Raw genomic sequence first — 20875 nt, forward strand, 5'->3', positions numbered from 1 at the left:
AGAGGTTTCCAGTGATGGAAGTTGTCTCTGAAAAAGCCACAAAACCACTCCAAGAAAGAAAGAATTGACATTTAGAACATCCCTCACAGAGAGGTTATCTCTGCCAGAGTATAACTAGCTGTACTGTAACTGTACTTTTATTTACCCTGACTTCTTTTCACTCACCTTATTCCAATCCCTGAGAGGTCCCAAGGCCTCAGCTAGGGAGTGAAGGAGACGGTAGAATAATAGGTAGATACGAATCTAAGCACCCCCATTTTGTTTTTCATTACCAGCTTCCAAGCCTGCAGTAGGCCAGAGCCCCCAGAAGGAAGAAGTTTTAAATTTGATGAGAATAGAATTTTGGTTACTATACTTAAATAGATTTTTTTAAGAGTAGAAAAAGAGATACTATGTTTCATTGACTCTAAGATGCTATTGATGATACGATGCTCCATTATTTTATATACAACTAAGAAAGGAAAAAAAACAACCCCTCCAATTGTGATTATACGATGACATTAAGACTCAGAGATGAGATGTTAAAATGGAAAGGTATGCTCATTTTAGGCCAGATAAAATATAGTAGTATTTTACTGTTTGAGAGTGATTGGAAAAACTATGAGGTCTGCTTGAGATTTCATTTAAGGGAGGGTAAATGAATTAATTATACAGGATTCAAAGGGGGACAGTGGTGATAAAAAGTAAAGTTTATTCCTGCCTGTACCCTACAGTGTCCGACTGGCTCAATAACCTGGTTTAAGAATGTAATTTCTCAATCTAATTTCTAGCACATAAGCACACATGAGTTAAAGTTGTCTTTCACAGAAGCCTGAACAGAAAAGAGTATCCAGGTACTTGAAGGCTTGTTTTAAGGTTCACATTCTCCAAATGAAATATGTCTAATCCTGCTCCAGAAGAGAAGAACACACTCCCTGAACACTAATGTACGTGCTAAATTTTCTTGGTTGGAGTTAAAATTTGGAATACATAGAAATGATGAAATACTTGAGATGTTCTCATAGTTCACGAGGAATGGCAGGAAAGAGTTAGATGTTATGCTCTCATTAACAGAGCTGATAATATGTGGAGGTTCATAGTATTACTAAAATATCATCTGGCCTCCCCACGCCTCAGCTGTCTAGATAAACTAAACCACCCACTTCTAAGGTCTGTAGAAGTCCGAAGAATTTCCTTTTGCTTTCATCAATTCCTGGAGAATTATGTCTCACAGTCCCCTCAGGGTCTGGTTCTCATGGGCATCTGTCTGGATTTGAAACTGGATTCCTGTGGTGGTTTTAAAATATGTCAATGAATTCTCTGACCCTCGCCTCTTCAAGAGATGATACTTAGTTCCTCTCCCCTTAAGTGTGATTTGGACTAAATGACTTACTTCTAATGAAATACATGTGGTGGATGTGACATTGTGTGACTTCTGAGATTAGGTCATAAGGCTAATTAGGTTTCCTCCTTGCCCTCTCTCTTGCTGTGGAGGGAGTAGCTCCCATGTCGGGAGGATACTTGAGTAGCCCTCTAGAGAGAGAGGTTCATGTGGTAAGGAATAGAAGCTTGGAAGTGAAAGTCAGTTCTTTGGCAATTTACCAAGGGCAAGGGACATTTTAGAAGGTAAGGTCAGAGTTTGTATTTATAGTTCTGTCAAGGCGTAGAGTCAATTTTCCCCAACAATACTTAATACCTTAATAAAGTATACAGAGCAGTAGCTTTAGAAAAATAAAGTATTAATAAAGTATAATACTTAAATCTTTAAAAGAAACTTTTCATTCATGAGCAACTGGGTCTTTTCACTCTTGGGTTCTCCTCATTTTAAACCATTATCTTCAGCCCATGAGATCTTTCTATATCATTTATCTGATCATGCTGTCCTCCAGTTAAAGAACACATCCATATCCCACCAACTCCCACTGCCTCCAGGGTGAAGTCCAAAGTCCTTTACGTGGTTTATAAGCATTCTAAGTACTTCCACGATGTGAGATTGTGGTCACTTCTCCGGCCATGGGATATTGACTTTGAGCCTCAGGCAATAAAGATTTTATTTTTCACAAGTTCTGTATGAAGCAGAAGACTCCGTAACCTTTACCTGAAGACTTTTTGTTCTAGAAATGAATGCTTATTTTTTTTGTCAATATTTCTTACATACACGGAATTAGTGGACCAAGTGGCCAAAGCTTCTGGGAAAGAAAGAAATGACTGTTTTCACACCTATATAGTAGGACCTACTAAAACTGTGTGGGAACTTCAAACTGGACAGGAGAATGAAAAAAAAAAAACTGGTGGAACAATATGTTCCGTCTCTGAAAAGATTGTATTAAATTCCTAAACAAAGACAAAGGAAATAATACTTATGGTATATCCACTACGTAGCTATTGAAAAGAAAAAGGTAGATCTATCTTATTGACTTGAGACACTGTCTATCATAAAGAGTGAGAAAAAATGGTTAGAAAACAGTATGTACAGAATGGTCACAAGCAGGTAAAAGTTTATGCATGCATAAACAAATACAGTGTAGACAGTAACTATGTCAAGCTGTTAAGGATGATTGTCTCTGGATTATGAGGCGAGTTTGTGGGGGTACTGTCTATATTATTCACTTCTGAATTTTTAAAAGTGTGTAAAAATGTATCCTTTTATAATTTAAAAAGACAGTTCTGTTTTATAAAGATCAAGGATCACAACTAGAAACTTTAAGTTAACATCTTTGTCTTCACATAGACTCTCATTCAAATCCTCCTAGAATGATGAAAGGTTTGATGTCAGAATTTTTATGTATGTATGTTTATTTATTTTTGAGAGAAAGAGACAGAGCGTGAGCAGGGGAGGGGCAGAGAGAGGGAGACACAGAATCCGAAGCAGGCTCCAGGCTCTGAGCTGTCAGCACAGAGCCCGACGCGGGGCTGGAACCCACAAACTGCGAGATCCTGACCTGAGCTGAAGTTGGACACTCAACCAACTAAGCCATCCAGGCGCCCTGGTGTCAGGGTTTACACACATCTTGGAACCCTATTCCAAAGGTATCTTTCATTAGCTCATTAGTGACGAAAACACTGTATCTGTTATTAAAGTCTTCCCCGTGGCGAACCTCATGTTGCTCCACATACATTTCCCCCCAGAGTTCAACTGGGAAAAAAAATAAAGAGTTGATAATTCTCCTTTATTTAAAAAATGATTGAGTGATTAAAACTTTTCTTTTTCATAGCATGTTTGTCTCCTCCCAAATTTCTTGCCCTTGATCATTTCTTGGAAGCAACAGGGTGAAAATGAAGAGTGTGGGGTTTGAAATGGGTGGAGCCTGTTGTCTCCATTTACCAGTAGGCTCCCTGTGGGAAAGCCATTCCCTTAAACTCTCTGGACTTCAGTTTCCTCATTTATAAAGTGGGACGAGGGTGGCTGAGAGGGTCACAGGAAATGATGAAAGTGAGTGTGGATGAACAGTAGCATCTTGCAAATATGCTGCTTGACCCTTCGCTTCCTCTTTCCCCTTCTCTCCTTGCTCTTTTCTTACCACAGTCCGAAGAACTCTGTACGTATCAGTATCCTTTTCTGGAAAACAGAATGAAAATGATCCCTGCTCTTCTGTACTTCAAAGGCTCGCTTTTGTAAGACCCAGCTGGGCAGATGCGTGTGAAGAATGTGGTAAGGAATAGGGTCTGAATGGCAGCTACGTTTGTGTATTTGTATGTTTTTGCCTCATGATGGCTCTACAAGTGGGTTGTCAGAGAGGACACCGTCCTTTCTATTTTATAGATCAGGATGTGGTTGGGGAGGCTGTGTTGCACACAGTCTCACAGCATTAGAACCCAGACTTCCGGATAATTGAAGGCCATTGTTCGTGGGTGTTTGCTTCTGTGAATTAAATGATTTCACCTCTTTTCAGCTTTTCTTTCATTAATTCCACACATCAACATAACCAACAAAGAAAAGCAAATGAATTGTTCTGATGATTTTCTTCTCTGGAATTTTGCTATGAAAGTGAGGTTGAATTATGTGAGCCCTGAGTCAGCCTAAGCCTGTACTGTGCAGGGAATACAGTGGTAAGTGAGAAGACATAGTTCCTGCCTCCGTGGAATGTGTGTCCTGGGGGTGTTGGGCTGGAGTGAGCAAACTGAAAACAAGTGAGTCAACAAATACATGAAAAAGATAATTTTGGGTAGTGATAAGCACTTCTGAATCAAATCGTAGTGACCTGCAGGGGTGACAGGGTGGTGTGTTGGATGGGGTGTGACACAGGCTCAAGTGGTCAGAGAAAGATTCTCAAAGGAGATGGGCTCAGAGACAGCCCTCTCTTCACCCTCGCGTCCCCATTGCCAGTGACTAGACCAGTGCCTTGTAAACAACGTGTGTTCAGTAGATATTGGTTGAATGAATGAATCAGTGAGTGGAGGAGCCATTCCTGCAGAGATCCAGGAGTGTTTGGAAATGCTTTTGTTATAACAGCTAATACAAATAGCTGCTCTTGTTTTGCTCTTATTATGTGCCAGGCGATTAGGCTTAATGATTTGCATTTCTTTAAAACCTGAATCATCACAACAATTCAAAGAATTAATTACATTACTACCCGGTTTTTCAGGTAAAGGCTATACTGACATTTGTGGTACAGGGAATGGAATTTTATGTTATAGACTCTTGAATGTTCTTGTTATTCCTTTTAATCTGAAATGCTTTAAAAACAACAACTGTCACATTTTAATTAGTTAAAATGCTAGGAAATGTGGTGTTCTGATTCATCTAATTTTCTATCGAACACATTTGTTAAAGTTCTATATAAAAATAATAGTTTCGGGTGCCTGGGTGGCTCAGTCGATTAAGTGTTTAACTTCAGCTCGGGTAAACACCTCGCAGCTCGCAGGTTCAAGCCTGGCATCAGGTTCTCTGCTGTCAGCAAGGGGCCTGCTTCAGATCCTCTGTTCCCCTCTCTCTCTGCCCCTGCCCCCACTTGTGCTTGCTCTCTCTCTCAAAAATAAATAAAACATTAAAAAAAAGAAACTTTAAAAAATAATGGTTTCTCTATCTGTTTCATTCATGTTAGTTATAACTGAACTGTAGAAAGTCTGAGTTGAAAGAAACCGCAGAATTCAGCCAGTCCTATAGTATTTTTTTTATGCATAAAGATACTTAGGCATCAAGATATTAAATGAAACTCTTTTTTTTTCGTCTTTAATGACAGTGAACTTTTGTAGTGAGTATTTATAGTGGGTAAAACTATACCAAGAATGGTCATGAGGGGCGCCTGGGTGGCTCAGTTGGTTAAGTGTCTGATGCTTGATTTCGGCTCAGGTTATGATCTCAAGATTGTGAGATCAAGCCTCTCATCGGGCTCCATGCTGAGGGGGAGACTGCTGGGGATTCTCTCTCTCTCTCTCTCTCTCTTTCTCTCTGTTCCTCCCCCACTCATACTTTTTCTCTCTCTCAAAATAAATAAACATAAAAAAAAAACAACCCAGAAGCACAGCAGAAACTAGCATCGCATGTTTAATATTAAAAAAAAAATACAAAAGAATGGCTACCATTTGGTAAGCACACAAGTCCTGTGTTTCACTAACAATTCCTTTCCTCTTCATAAGAACTGCAATGACATAGTCGTTAGAACGCCCACTTTACTGATAGACACACCTGAGGCTTAGGGGCCTAAGTAACTTGCTCAATGTGACATTAACCCTAACTGGTAGACCTGGGATTTGAAGTCAGATATACTCCTCCAATATACCATGCTGCCTCTCCTTAAATAGGATAGATTAATAGTAAAAATATTTTAGAGACTGGTTGTGACAATTATAACAGTTTGGATTGACAGTTTACTTGTCCCAGGACACTGGAATTTATGTTACTTTTTTTCACTTTGAAAGTTGCAGCAAACTTATCGCCACCCCAAAAGAAAGCAAAGGGTAGAAAAAAATTCCAGTTATTTATATTTCAGTTAATATGCGTAGCATCACACATCCGATGATCAACAAAATCCGGTCATTTGGACAGTGAGACAGAGGGCTCTGGGCAACTACAGACAGGGAAACTTGTCAGAGACTCTTGGGGAAACCCCTACCTTAAGAAAATCCCTCCATGATGACAAAGTGTCCCAGGGACCTTTGAGATTCTCTAAGGGCTGATAAAGTGCAATCTAAACACCAGTGGCCGATACTATCTTTCATGTCTTCTCTGAATGACTGAGGATTTCGGCCTCTGATAGTCTTTTCTCCTCCTCTTCCTCATAGGAAGTTCCTGGCTGGAGAAACCCCCAATATGGGTGGGCTAAAGAGAAAGGACTCTGGGGCTGCTTGGTCTTCCCCAGGGGCTGCTTTAAAGATCAACTTCAGCTTTTATTTTATCTATCTATCTATCTATCTATCTATCATCTCATTATCATCATCTACCTATATATCATTATCTATTCTGGAGGAGTTGGGGGATTATAATGAACAGCTATCAACCAACCAATAGAGCCTAGGGATTAAGTTAATAAAACATGGCTTCCAGAGATTGGAGAAGCCAGCCCCAAAGTAATTTTAGCCATGCGAGGCCATTTGAGGATGGGTTTAGATATCACTTAGTCCTTGGAGTTGAGGAGCCCCTGAGCCCTGACACTGTACCCCCCATCCATCATGCTCCACACACATCCACTACAGGGGCATTCTGGAATTCTAATTTATCTAGTCATTATAGATCGAGGAGCAGATGAACTCTACATTCATGATTACACAAAAAACATTTATGAATTACCTGCTGCAAATCTTTAGATAAAACATGTTGAATTTTAGAAGTTAGGCTATCCTAAACCAGTAAAAAGATATCTCAAGGAAAAGGGCAGAAAAAAAAATCCTCATTTCTCTGAAATGTAAACGTCACAATCTTGGTTGAGCTAGTCCTTTGGCCTTTTCTTCTCATACCCAAATGGATCATCATAGCCTTCTTGGCCATTGAAATCAGTGTTATGAGAAAGGAACCAAGGACATCTACATTTTATAACAAAAGACTATCAAGGGATACACTATTTTCTGTGACTGGAATTTACACCCTGCCATCCCAGCTCCCCCGTGGGGTTTATAGCTCCACTGTAGACATACCATCCTATACTGTGATTACTCCTTTGCTTCTTTGCCTCCCCCACCAGGCCAACTTCTTTAAAGGCAGCTTACAGTGCCTATCTCACTGTGCTTGTCTCTGATAGAATTCCACAGGAAAACATCTACATGAGACAGGGATTTGTGTGCGGGGATATTCTCACACCTGAGAGGGAATGAAGGCAGTAGGATGGGCAGAGGAAAGAGTCGAAATGGAAAACCTCATGAGATCCCATCAATACCTTGGGTAACTCTAAAGCTGGAGTGACCCCTTCAGAACCCTCCCCTCTTGAGGCAAAGGAAGTGGGCTTTCATTACTCATCTGCTAGTCATTGGATGAAGGTTGGCTCTCCCAGTGGAGGCCTCAAGAAAGGCAGCTTTCACGGGCCAGAGAGCAGTTCCCAGGAAATAACTCACCTAGAGTTGTCAGCTGCTGCCCAAACTCTCCAAAGCTAAGGGAATAATGAGTGTGCTTTATTTAATTCTGGATGCAGGGATCTGGGTGGTAATGCCATAGCATCCACTACAGTACTCAAAAAATATTCTTTTTTTTTTTAAGTTTATTTATTTATTTTGAGAGAGACAGAGAGAGTGCAGGTGCGGGAGGGGCAGAGAGAGAGGGAGAGAGAATCCCAAGCAGGCTCCACACTGCCAGCGGCAGAACCCAACATGGGGCTTAAACCCATGAAGCTGTGAGATCATGACCTGAGCCACAACCAAGAGTTGGATGCTTAAGTGACTGAGCCACCCAGGCACCACTAAAAAATATTCTTAAATAAGAGACATTATAGTCCAGCCATTTCTCTAAGTGACTGGTGTTTTTGATGTCATATATGTAAGAGGAATATTTTAACCAACTGAGGATGTATCATGCATAGCTGTTAGTTCAGAAGCATTACTTTTAGGGATCCGTGATATAGCTACCCATGATATAGCTCATACAAATTTGTGTGAGCACAAATTTCGTTTGACATATAATTAACTTCACTTATCCAGTATGATCTGCTTGAAGAAAGTCTGAGACTTGGGTTGAAAGGCCTGGGTTCTTATTAGAACTCTGCCATTTACTACAGCACAAGTCATTATACTTCTTTGTTCTCAGTGTTTGCATCTGTAAAATGGCAAAAATGATACTTTGGCTGACCCCTCCACAGGGCTGTAGTGCACAATAATACAAAGGATGCTTGTCAAAGCCTTGGCATGAGGAGCCCTGGATGCTGAGGGCAGTGCAGATGTACAGACAGAGAGGAACAGGTGGGGGGTGGGAGGCGACTGCAAAGGGAAGGGGTGAGGAAGAAAGGTGGCATTTTCCTGAAGTAAGAAAACCATCTCTTGCTGCTTCACGACTGCAACTCAGGCTGGCTCAACAGAAGTAAATTCAAAACAAAATAGAACAAAACACAAAAGAGACAAGACAAAACAGTCAATTGAATTATATACATTAAGTAAATCTTTATGCATTTTAGAATGTGTTTCTCACCTTCTCCCCACCAGTAGAGGCTGCAACAATCATATTTTTTGGGGGATAGGAAAACCACTGTATTTGTTTAGTTCTGGGGGGTTCTTGGCTACATACAATATAGGATCTATCACCTCAACACCACTTTGACTCAACTTGTTCATCCGAAAGCAAGTAGGTGTTCATTTTCTAAGTCTCTCTTTATCTCTCTCTCTCTCTCTCTCTCTCTCTCTCTCTCTCTCTTTTTGTTGTGGTCGTGGTTGCTTTGGTCTCATTTTTAATCTTTCCTGGTGACAACCCTCTCTTAGTCCCTGTCCTGAAAGTAAGTGATCATCCTTCAGGTCAGGGTAGAGCTAACTAACACGGACTTCCCCAGACACTACCCGCAGCGGTGGAAATGTTTCCTTTGAATTTTAAGCCTTTCAGCACTGATGGCACAAACTTGGTTTTGGCCGAAAACTAGAGAAAAATGTCATGTGGTCAACTCCAGGGAGGTGTAGTTGGCTTATTTCTAACCAGAGGCATTTCCCGACTGGTTGGCCACATGACACTAGTTTTCCCTTCTACCCCAGAGGCTTTCTGCTGCACATTCTGCTCCTCCCTCTACTCTTTCTTCTAATCATCCATCCACACATCCATGCATCCATGCATCCATCCCTCCATCTCCCTCCCATCTGGTTAAGATGCCAGCGTTGGTTGCATTACATATTTCATATTTCAGAATTCCCTTTTGCAACCTCCTGTCTGGGGCTAGATGTGGATGAATTCTGCCTTCAACTTCAACACCTTGCTCCTGGGACCCACATTTTTTCTGGCATGGCCTCCAGCTCTGGGAGCTGGTGATTGGCTAGCAAAGCAGCAGGTGATTGGCTTTCAACAAAGCAGCAGGGCCAGTTTGGGTCAGGTCTGCTCTGTGCTTCCTGTTATTTCAAGACTTAGGGATTAGATTAACCTGGTACTGAACCCTGGCCTTGGAAACAACATGTTTGTTTTTATCCATAAGGTGCCCTAGAAGGAGACCACACCAATGACTGGGAAAGCTGACTTTACTTGGGTTGTAGTAGATCTGGCCTCCATACCACTGCTCTTTTTCCTGTGTAGCCAGATATCTCCTCCCTTAACCCCTGAACCTCTGCCCTGGGGTTTAAAGGAAACCAAGTGTCACATATCATTAGATGGTATATCATTAGATGGAACCATCTTTCTCATGGAAGCCTGCCATGATCCCCAACCTCACCACCACCCAAGGGTAGACTGGGTACCCTTCCTATGCACTCTAATGGCACCATGTACTTTCCCTTGTGTTTTTTGTATCTTTCTCTTCTACAAGCCCCCATGCAATAATTAACAAAACAAAACAAAACAAAACAAAACAAAACAAAAAAACCCTCTTGTTCATCATTGATTCTCTAGAGTTTGGAACACAGAAGTGTCAATATGTATTTGTTCCTGAATTAACTGAACTTTGGAAAGTGTAGATCGTCTTCCAGTTTTCCGAGAAGGAAGAAAAATAGCAATATCTATTTTGCTTTTCTGGGTGCCATCAACCCAGGGCTCTGTGGCCCATTAAGAGGCAGTGCTGAGGATAAGAGGATATTGGCTTCTTACATGTGACTCTGTCTCTCGATGTTTTCTGTCCATCCACACCATCCTCCTTGCTGTACCTAGATCTTGGCAAGCACAGTCTTCTCCATGCAGGGCAGGGGGAGCATGGCTGGCAATGGATAAAGGTGATCAGGAGGATATAGCAAGCTGCTAATAAGTGCCTTTTTCTTCCTGCCTACCTACCTCCATTAATATGGTAGGGAGATATGTGCTTAGCAGTGTATCCATGCTGTCAAGATCCTTGCCAAGCCTCTGTTCTTTCCTTCTTCTTTCTCCCTACTTCTCCCTAAATTCTCTTCCAGTCTTCTCTTCTGTCAGTTAAAAAACCCACCATATCTTATATACCTTAGAGTAAATGATCACTAGTGTATGGCTTAGGTGGCTTCTAAAGCTGATAGGGATATTATGCAATCTCTGCATGATTTTTTGTCTTTAAGGTCTATCTCCCCACTGTGTTGTGAGCTCCTCGAAAGTATGGCTCTTTCTCACACTCTCTTACCCCAGTGAGTAGAACAGATGCCTTCTCTGCATCAGGACTCTAGTCAATATTTGTTGGGTGAAATTGAAATTTACAGTGTTAGACATCTAGGTCGTGATGGATAGATGTACTCGATACCATCACCTTTTGTCTCCGAGAGGTCAGGGCTTCTAGCCAAGTACATTCTCTTCCTAGCTCTCTGGCTACCTCATACTTACCTTAAAAAAATATCTTCCTCTGAGAAACCCTCTAGGGTGATACAGACTTGGGCTAGATGTTCCTCCTATGTGGTTGCATAGAACCTTTTACTTCTCAGTATCATCGGAGTGCATGAGAATAATTCTATCATGTTGTAGTTGCCTGTGTAATTTGTCTTTTTCTCTCATGAGGCCAAACATTTCCTGAGGGCAGGGACCTTGTATAGGCCTCCTCTTTTTTTATGATCTGACTTGTTTGAGCAAAGCTATCCAAGAAAACTTTCAGTGAGGGGAGAATGCTCTTTTCTGCTCTGTCCAATGAGGTAGCCACTAGCCAGATGTGGCTATTGAGCCCTTGAAGCTAGCATAATGAGGAACTACATTAATGGTATTTAACTTCAATTCATCTATATTTAAATTTAAATAGCCACAGATGACTAATGGTTGCAGTATTAAGCAGTACTGTTAGAAACTTGTCTGTTATTCTTTCCAAAGAACTTTTAGCATTGTTGATTCTTTATTTTGTTTCTTTCTGTTCTGTTTCAATCAGTTCTGCTCTAATCTTTATCGTCTCCTATTTTCCTTCTTTCTTTCTTTCTTTCTTTTTAACGTTTATTTTTGAGAAGAGAGACAGAGCATGAGCGGGGGAGGAGAGAGAAAGGAGACACAAAATCGGAAGCAGGCTCCAGGCTCTGACTGTCAGCACAGAGCCCAAGGCGGGGCTCGAAACCACGGACCGCGAAATCATGACCTGAGCCAAAGTTGGACGCTTAACTGACTGAGCGACCCAGTCGCCCCTTGTCTGCTACTTTCTTTGCTTTTTTTTCTTCTTGTTCTTTTTCTAACTTCCTAGCTTGGAAGCTTATTATCATTAATTTTAACACTTCTTTCTAATGTATGCATGCAAAGCTGTACATCTTCCTCAAAGTGTTACTTTATTAGTCTATAGTCTTTTAATCTATAGTAATTAATTTAATCTATAGTATTTTATTTTTTAAAGTTTATTTATTTTGAGAGAGAGAGAGAGAATGGGGGAGGGGTAGAGGGGGAGGGTGAGAGAATCTCAAGCAGGCTCCCCACTGTCAGCGTGGAGACCGATGCAGCGCTCAAAATCACCAACCAGGAGTCAAGACCTGAGCCAAAGTTGGACTCTTAACCAACTGAGCCACCCACGCACCCCTAATCTATAGTATTTTATTTTATTTTTTTTTATGTTGATTTATTTTTGAGAGAGAGGGAGAGAGAGAGAGGACAGAGCATGAGCGGGGGAGGGGCAGAGAGAGAGGGAGACACAGAATCCGAAGCAGGCTCCAGGCTCCAAGCTGTCAGCATAGAGCCGGAAGCGGGGCTCGAACTCACAAACCGCGAGATCATGACCTGAGCCAAAGTCTGACGCTCAACTGACTGAGCCACCCAGGCGCCCCTATAGTATTTTAAATAAACTTTATTGAGATTTAATTTACACACATTAAAGTGCAAGCTTTAAAATTTTATTTATTTAAAGTTAGTTAACATACAGCGTGGTATTGGTTTCAAGAGTAGAACCCAGTGATTCATCACTTACATGTAATTAACCCAGTGCTCATCCCAACAAGTGCCCTCCTTATTGCCCATCACCTATTTAGCCCATCCCCCTCCACCTTCCCTCCAGCAATCCTCAGTTTGTTCTCTGAATTTCAGAGTCTCTTATGGTTTGCCTCCCTCTCTGTTTTTCTTATTTTTCCTTCCCTTCCCCTATGTTCATTTTTTCCCCTTCAATTCCACATATGAGTAAAATCATATAATATTTGTTTTCTCTGATTGACTATTTCACCTAACATAATACACTTTAGTTCTATCATTGTTGCAAGTGGCAAGATTTCATTCTTTTTGATTGCCAAGTAATATTTCATTACACACACATACACACATACATACACACACACACACCACATCTTCTTTATCCATTCATCAGTCAATGGACATTTTTTTATTTTATTTATTATTTTTTTAATGGACATTTTAAAAAAAGTTTATTTATTTATTTTGAAAGAGACAGAGAGAGTTTGAGCAGGGGAGGCAGGGGAGGGACAGAGAGAGAGAGGGAGAATTCTCTGTACTCTATGAGGGGCTCAAACTCACTAAAGTGTGAGATCATGATCTGAGCCAAGATCAAGATTCGGTTGCTCAACCGACTGAGCCACGCAGGCACCCCTCAGTTGCTGGACATTTACAGCAGTGCTATCAACAATAAAGTGCACCCTTTTTAAGAAGACAGTTAGATGAGTTTCAGTGGATGTATACACCTATGAAAACACCACCACAATTAAAATATGACCTTCCCCATCTTCCCTAAATGTACCTTCATGACCCTTTGCAGTCATTCTCTCTCCCATTAACCTATTTTTACTAGAAATGTTTTTTGCCTTTTGTAGAATTTCAAGTAAATTGAAAAAATTATCATCTACTCTTTGTCTCTGTTTCTTTATTTCAGCAGAATGTTTTTGAGAGTTATCTGTGTTGATGTATGTAACAATAATTATTTCCTTCTTATTACAGATTGGTATTCTATGAGATGGATAGATCACACTTTGCTTATAGATTTATTTCTTGATGAATGTTTGGGTTGTTTTCAGCTTTCAGCTATTATGAATAAAGCTGCCTTGAATGCACACATACAGGTTTTGGTGTGGAGACATATTTTCATTTTTCTTGGGTAATTACTTAGGTGTGGGATTGTTGGGACATATGGTACACATAAGTTTAACTTTATAAGAAATGGCTCAAGCGTTAAAAAAAAATGCTTGTATCATTTTCGATTTTCACCAGGAATATATGAGAATTTCAGTTTCTCCACATCCTCATCAATACTTGCTATTGTCAGTCTTTCAAATTTTAGACATTCTAATGTGTGTAGTTATCTAACTGTGGTTTTGTGTTGCAGTTCCCTGATGACTAATGATGTTGAACATCATTTCATGTGCTCATCAGACATTTGTGTAATTTTTGTGGTATGACTATTTAAATATTTTACCCATTTAAAAAATTGGATTATCTTCTTAAGCATTCAGTGTAAGACTTCTTTATATATTGCCTTCTTTTTAGTCTTAGGGGAAAACATTTAGTCTTTCAATATTAATTGTGCTACTAGCTGTGGGTTTCTTACAGATGCTCATTCTCGGGTTGAAGAAGTTGGTTCACTTCAAGTTTGCTGGGAGGTTTTATCATAAAAGCGTGTTGAATTTTGTGTGCTTTTTCTTCATCTATTGAAATTATATGTTTTTTAATCTGTTAATATGGCTAATTTCATATAAATATAAATATACAACGTGTATTTTTTGTACCTTTTTGTTAGTATTATGATTTTGAAATTTATATTGTTTTGTGTATCAGATTTATCTTGTATTTTATTTTTTATTTTTTTATTTAAAATTTTTAAATATTTGTTTATTTTTAAGAGACAGAGACAGAGCACAAGTGGGGCAGGAGCAGAGAGAGAGGGAGACACAGAATCTGAAGCAGGCTCCAGGCTCTGAGCTGTCAGCACAGAGCCCGATGTGGGGCTCGAACTCGTGAACCATGAGATCATGACCTGAGCTGAAGTCAGACACTTAACCAACTGAGCCACCCATGAGCCCTGATTTAAATTTTTTTAATGCTTATTTATTTTTGAGAGAGAGAGAGAGCAGGGGAGGGGCAGAGAGAGAGAAGGAGACACAGAATCCAAAGCAGGCTCCAGGTTCTGAGCTGTCAGCACAGAGCCCAACACATGGCTTAAACTCACGAGCCCTGAGATCACGACCTGAGCCAAAGTCTGAAGCTTAACCGACTGAGCCACCCAGGCGCCCCTTAGATTTGTTTTTTAAAGTTGTTCTAAGCGATGCCTGGGTGGCTCAGTTGGTTAAGTGTCTGACTCTTGATTTAGGCTCAGGTCATGATCTCCCTGTTTGTGAGACTGAATCCCACATCGGGCTCTGCTCTGACAGCATGGGACCTGCCTGGGATTCTCTCTCTCCCTCCCTCTCTATCTCTCAAAATAAATAAATAAAAACATTAAAAAATTAAAAAAAAATTGTCCTGAAGAACTCCATTGTGTGAATATGTCCCCAATCTATCTTCCCTAGTCATTTAGGTTGTTTCTACGGTGGAGCTATGATAAATGACCTTTCTACAAACGTTGTGCATGCCTTCTGTGGAGGGAATAAGCATTCACATTTATTGGTAAATGCCCAGGAGTAGAACGGCTAAGTCATAAATTAAGTACGTATATCATCTTAGTAAATATTGCCAAATAGTTTTGTAAGCTGAAGCACACCAATTTCCTCTCCTATTAGTACTATTAGCATGAGAATTTCAGTTGCTCTAAATCCTTGCAAACACTTGGTATTGTCTGTATTTTAATTTTATTAATTCTGGTGGGTGTGTACTGGTATGTCATTGTGGTTTTTAATTTGCATTTCTATGATGACTAATGATGTTGAGCACAGTTTCATATGCTTTTTGGCCATTTGGATCTCACGCTCTCTCTTTTTTTTCCTTAAGTAAGTATTTGGATTTTTACTCATTTCACCCCCACTAGTTTGTCTGTCCTTCCCTAATTGATTTATAGAATTTTAAAGATATAGATAATAAGTCTTTGTCAAATATATATATTAAAAAAATCTCTGCGTGGCTTGGCTTTTATTATCTTAATAGTTACTTTTGGTTTTAAGGAAGTCCAATATATCAATCTTTTCTTTAAGGTTAGTGCTTTCTGTGTCCTGTTTAAAAGACCTTTCTCTTTTCCAAGTTCAAGAAAATATTCTTCTATTTTTTTCTATGAGAAATTTTTACTGCTTTAGCTTTAGGCTTACGATCTCTTCAGAATAGATTTTTAGATGTTCTATAAAGTTGGAACTAAGGTTAATTTTTAAAATTGGATATCCAATGATCTGTCACTAGTTTTTGAATTGATTATCCTTTTCCTGCTGAATTGGCATCTTTGACACAAATCAGGTAACTGTATATGTGTGGGTATTTTTATGGCTTTCTATTCTTTACTGTTGCTCTATTTTTGTGCCATTGTAATATTGTCTTAATTTCTTCAGTTTCATAATGTCTTGATGTCAGATAGTGTAAGTTGTCCACCTTTATTCTTCTACAAGACTGCCTTGGCTATTCTAGGTTCTTTACATTTCCATATAAATTTTAGAATAAGCTTTTAAAATCCAAAACAAAACAAAACAAACCTCTGCTGGGAATTTAGATTGAGATTGAACTGAATCTATAGAACAATTTGGGGTGAAATGACATCTCACCAATTTTAAGTTTTGTAATCCATGAGCATAGTATACTGTTCTATTTACTTATGTCGTCTTTTTTTTTTAATGTTTATTTTGAGAGAGAGAGAAGAGATAGAGAGTGGAGAAGGGGTACAGAAAGAGGGAGAGAGAGAATCTTAAGCAGGCTCCTCATTGTCAGTGTGGAGCCCGATGCAGGGCTGGATCCCATGAACTGTGAAATCATGACCTGAGCTGAATTCGAGTTGGACACCTAACCAACTGAGCCACCCAGGCACCCCTAGTTATGTTGTCTTTAAATTGTCTTGTCAAGGTTTTGTTACTTTCTTAGTTGCAAAGAGTTAATTAAAAAAATATGTCTTCTAGATTAACTGAATCTTTTAACCTTGCCACATGTTTATTTTAGGTCAGGAATCAGCAAACTTTCTTCTGTAAAGTTCCAGAATAAATACTTTCAGGCTTGCAGTGCATACTCTCTTCAATGATACAACTCTGCTGTTGCAAAGTGAAAGCAACCATAGACAATATGTAAACAAATGGGCATGTCTTGTTCCAATAAAACTTCATAAAAACAGGCAGTGAGCATAATTTTTGCTTATAGGCCATAGTTTGCTGACAGCCTTAGACAATTCTCTTGTAAATAGGCTTTAACTGGCTCTCTTGTGAATAGGATATAACTCAATTTTTAAAAATCTAAGTGAACAATCTATATCTTTTAAATTGTTGACTTTAGTTCATCACAGTTAAAAAAATTTATTCTCATATATATTGACTTTTTTTCCCACTCCATCTTACTGTTGCTTTGTATTTGTTCTACTTTTTCATGCTTTTCTCTTGTCTTTTTATTAATTAAATTTTTATTTATTTCCCCTCTAGTTTTTCATTTTTATTTCTATGCTTTCAGTAATTACTCTTGCAACTTTGCCATCAAATATCAAACATCAAATATCAAAGTCTAACTTTACTGAACAAGATAAGGATCTAGAAGACTTTATTTTCATTCACTTTTGTATTAGCTTATATACTATTACTGCCATACACGTTCTTAGGTTCTTTCTTTTTCAACCCATTGATCAGTCTTTATTATTAGGTTTTCCTATAAATAAAATGTTTAAATTCACCCATATATTTACCATTTTCTTTGCTTATAATTTTTTTCAGCTTCTAAGTCCAGCTTAGACTTCTTTCAGGGAACATCTTCCTTATTGCCTGAAATATATTCTTAGAAGTCTCTTTAGGGATGTCTGTTGGTGGTGACTACTAGTTTTATTTATCTGAAATGTCTTTATTAAACTTAATTTTTGAAAGGTAGTCTTAATAGCACACAATTTTTGGTTGACAGTTATTTCCTGTCAACACCTTAAAAACACTAGCTTGGCTTCCATTGTTATAGTTGAAAAGTCAGCTGCCAGTTTAATCTAATTTTTTATTCCTTTGTAGGTGATCTGCCTTTTCTCTCTAGTTTTCAAAACTCCTCCTCGACAACTATACTTTTTAATTTCACACCTGCCTGTCCATTTATCATAGTCTTTTGATTATTGCTCATTTTTGTGACTCCATCTCTAGAAGCATTTCATACATAATTATTTTATATTAGGTATCAGCTAATTCCAGAGTTTTAGTAATTTGTTCTCTAAATTTACTGTTGTTTTGTTTTGTTTTCCCTCTCAGTCTAGGAAACTCAGTCAGGGAAACACCCTCTCAGGTGCTTTTGGTGACTGGGAAACTAAGCAATTTTTCTTTGAGTTCCTAGCTGGTTGAAGTTAATCTATGAGGATCCTGAGGCCATAAACTGGAAGTAGTTTCAGTTAGTAGAGGATTTCCAGTTGTTTCTACCAGCATCCAGGAGGCACTACCAAACTGGGACCACTTTCACCTCTTTCTAGGTTTCTGACTTTCTGTGGGAGTCTTTGATATAGGTTGCCTAATCTGAGGCTTAGTTTCTCGTTTAGCTGCAGTTCTGATCAAATGACCTGCAGAAAATCTTACATTTTTCTCTTGCTTATTCCTCATGGATTCCTACTCTGATTTCAACTCACTCTTTTTTGGTGGGGGAGGGAGGACTTGGTTTTCTGGGGCTGTTGTTGGTTGGAGCCTTCACAGATATCCCAGAAATGCATTTAGGTGTGTTTCATCCAGGAAACAGGAGGAGAAGGGTCCTGCAGAGAGTGTAGTCCACCATATAGGCAAAAAGTAGTCTTTAAGAACCATGTTCGGCTGAATCCAGTGTCTGTCACAACTATTTGTTGAACGAATAACTCACTTTTGACATAGAGAAGGTAGTTATCAGTATAGTACGTCTTGATAGATCTGGGACAGATTTGCTGCTGAATGATGTTGCTGCCATTGGCTTGTAGTCAATGCCTGCAATTCTCTTTCAAAATAAGTTTTTTTTTTAAATGAAAACACTTATTACTTAATAAATGGCAAGTGCCGCCTCAGTTGGTCAGTGCAGGTGACATACCAAAATTTTTATCAGTCACTTTTCACTTTTACCTTAATAAGAATTTATTATATGTATAAAATCAAAGAATCATCACATGTCCAAGCTAAAAGAGACATCAGACTTTATAGAATTTAACAATTTTATTGTGAATATCTACATACATATTATTCAGAAGCAGGGGGTTTAAATGTCTAGGCTAAGATCCAAAAATTGACTCTAGAACCACAAAGAAAAAGCAGATTTTTGATAAGAAGTTTGGGGTGGAGAGTGAGCAGGAGACGGTTTGACATCAGACATACCTGGCTCTGCCACTTAGTGATATGTGACTGGGCAGATTCTCATTCTTTCTGTGCCTTAGTTTACTCTTCTGTGAAACAGGAATATTTTAGTATCTCATTTACAGGATTGTTGTGAGTGTTAAATGAGATAAGATATGTAAATCTTTCAGCAAGTATCTCCTGGATAATGAGTACAATAACCGTCCTCTGTAGATGTTGTGATCAACCCATCCCTCTACCTACATCCAAAAACTAACACAGAGAACCAATCATATGTTGGTTCACTTCGAGCCACCAGAAATTGTCAAACTGCTATCTTTAAAAAATGGAGTAATTTTAGCATTGTTGTGTAAACTGATTTAAACAATAATAATAATTATTCAATAATTATTTAATTATTAAAGGGGGGTATATAATAACTCCCTGTGAAATGCAGTCCAGTGTCAATGCTTATTCAATTTCTGATGATGATATATAAATGAAATTTAGTGTGTATCTACCACTCTGCCAGATTCCCATGTCTTTGCTCTCACTCTGAGGATGAAAATATTGAAGCTTAGATGCATGGAATAATTTGTCTAAGGTCATAGAGTCAAATCCAGGATTCTATACCAAAGCATCCAGGATTTAAGCATGAGATGTTTCCATGTAGAATATAATGTATCCTTGTATATTTTGACTCTTCCATAACAAGAAATAGTGTCCAAGGAACCAGAAGAAAAACCAGGAGAGTGGCACCTACGTGGCTCAGTCCATTCAACATCTGACTCTTGGCTTTGGCTCAGGTCATGATCTCACAGTTCATGAAATCAACAGTGGAGCCCGCTTGGGATTCTCTCTCTGTCTCTCAAAATAAATAAATAAACTTAAAAGAAAAACCAGGAGAGAGCACAACCTCAAACCAGGAGAGAAAGTTTTACAAAGGAAGAGTGCAGCGTTGAATGTCACTGAAAGAATAAAAGAGAGATGAGAAACGCAGATATATATCTGATTTTGAAATGTCGGGGTGCCTTTGATTACCACTCCTTTTTTTAAAAAAAACCAGAAGTTGTAGTTTTGACCTAAATTTTGTTATAGGAAACTAGCTGGCTAATTCCTGAGAATCACCAAGTGATAACTGAGTCAGTGGCCAGGAGAAAAGAGAATTTCTGGCAAGAACAACTTATGCTCACTAAACAAGAAAGGTAGCTCCTATGTTTCTTGTGTGCTAATATGAATTTCTCTTCAAATACAGAGAATTACAGAAGTGATGTTCCTCAAGATGTTTTCTGTTGACAGTGGGCGACCTAATCTATTTTGTATGCAGTCACTGTATGCACAACTTACAGGGTTTCTAGGGCTTTTACTGGGAGTTCTGGTCTTGCCTTCCTCCCTAATTAATTGGCCAAGCTATATCATTATATCAATCTATTTCAAGGATGCTTTGGTAGCTGGGTCGTGTATCCTGGAGATCTCTTCCGCTTTTTGTGCCTGCCATTTTCCCTACTAGAATTGAAATATCTTTTGCGTGGAAAGATGGTTTCTCCAGACTTATACAATCACTTATATACTAACTGTGCTCTGGGATCATATTTGATTTGTTAAGATGTTAAGGGTAATTGTTTGAGAACTTTATATTCCAGTGACAGTTCCCTAGAGCTCCTCTTAGAGTTTTCATGCTGGTGTGGAAATTACATATAGATGGTGGTAGTTACTTAATAAAGACAAAGACAGGGGCGTCTGGGTGGCTCAGTCAGTTGAGTGTTTGACTCTTGATTTCAGCTCAGGTCATGATCCCAGGGTTGTGGGATTGAGCCTCACATCGGGGCTCAAGATTCTTTCTCTCTCTCCCTTTGCCCCTTCCCCATTCTCTCTCTCTCTCTCTCTAAAGTAAAATAAAAAAATAAATAAAGACAAAGATAAGTGTTATCAGAGTATTCCATCCAAGCTGGAATCTGAAATAAATGGGAGTAAAATAAAAATAAAAAAAATTTCTGCTAATGTCAAGGAGGCTAGAGATAACCAGAAATGCATCATTTTGAAGGATCAGGAGGAAGAGCATAAGAGATGTATAAATTCATTTATTGATTCAGTCATTAGTTTAAACAATTAACTGATCATCTAT

The 20875-nt window shown here is 39.0% G+C and overlaps 1 protein-coding gene and 1 long non-coding RNA gene across 3 annotated transcripts in view; one reads left to right on the plus strand and one right to left on the minus strand.

Annotated features, from left to right (window-relative positions):
* The window catches only part of TNFSF4 (TNF superfamily member 4), a 201490-nt gene that overhangs the window by 106608 nt on the left and 74007 nt on the right, over positions 1-20875 (plus strand). The gene's annotated exons all lie outside the window — the stretch shown is intronic.
* Positions 1-20875, minus strand: part of LOC113595649 (uncharacterized) — a 551139-nt gene that overhangs the window by 46153 nt on the left and 484111 nt on the right. The window lies entirely within an intron of this gene.

The sequence above is a fragment of the Acinonyx jubatus genome, chromosome E4 (assembly GCF_027475565.1).
Source record: "Acinonyx jubatus isolate Ajub_Pintada_27869175 chromosome E4, VMU_Ajub_asm_v1.0, whole genome shotgun sequence".
Lineage (NCBI taxonomy): Eukaryota > Metazoa > Chordata > Mammalia > Carnivora > Felidae > Acinonyx > Acinonyx jubatus.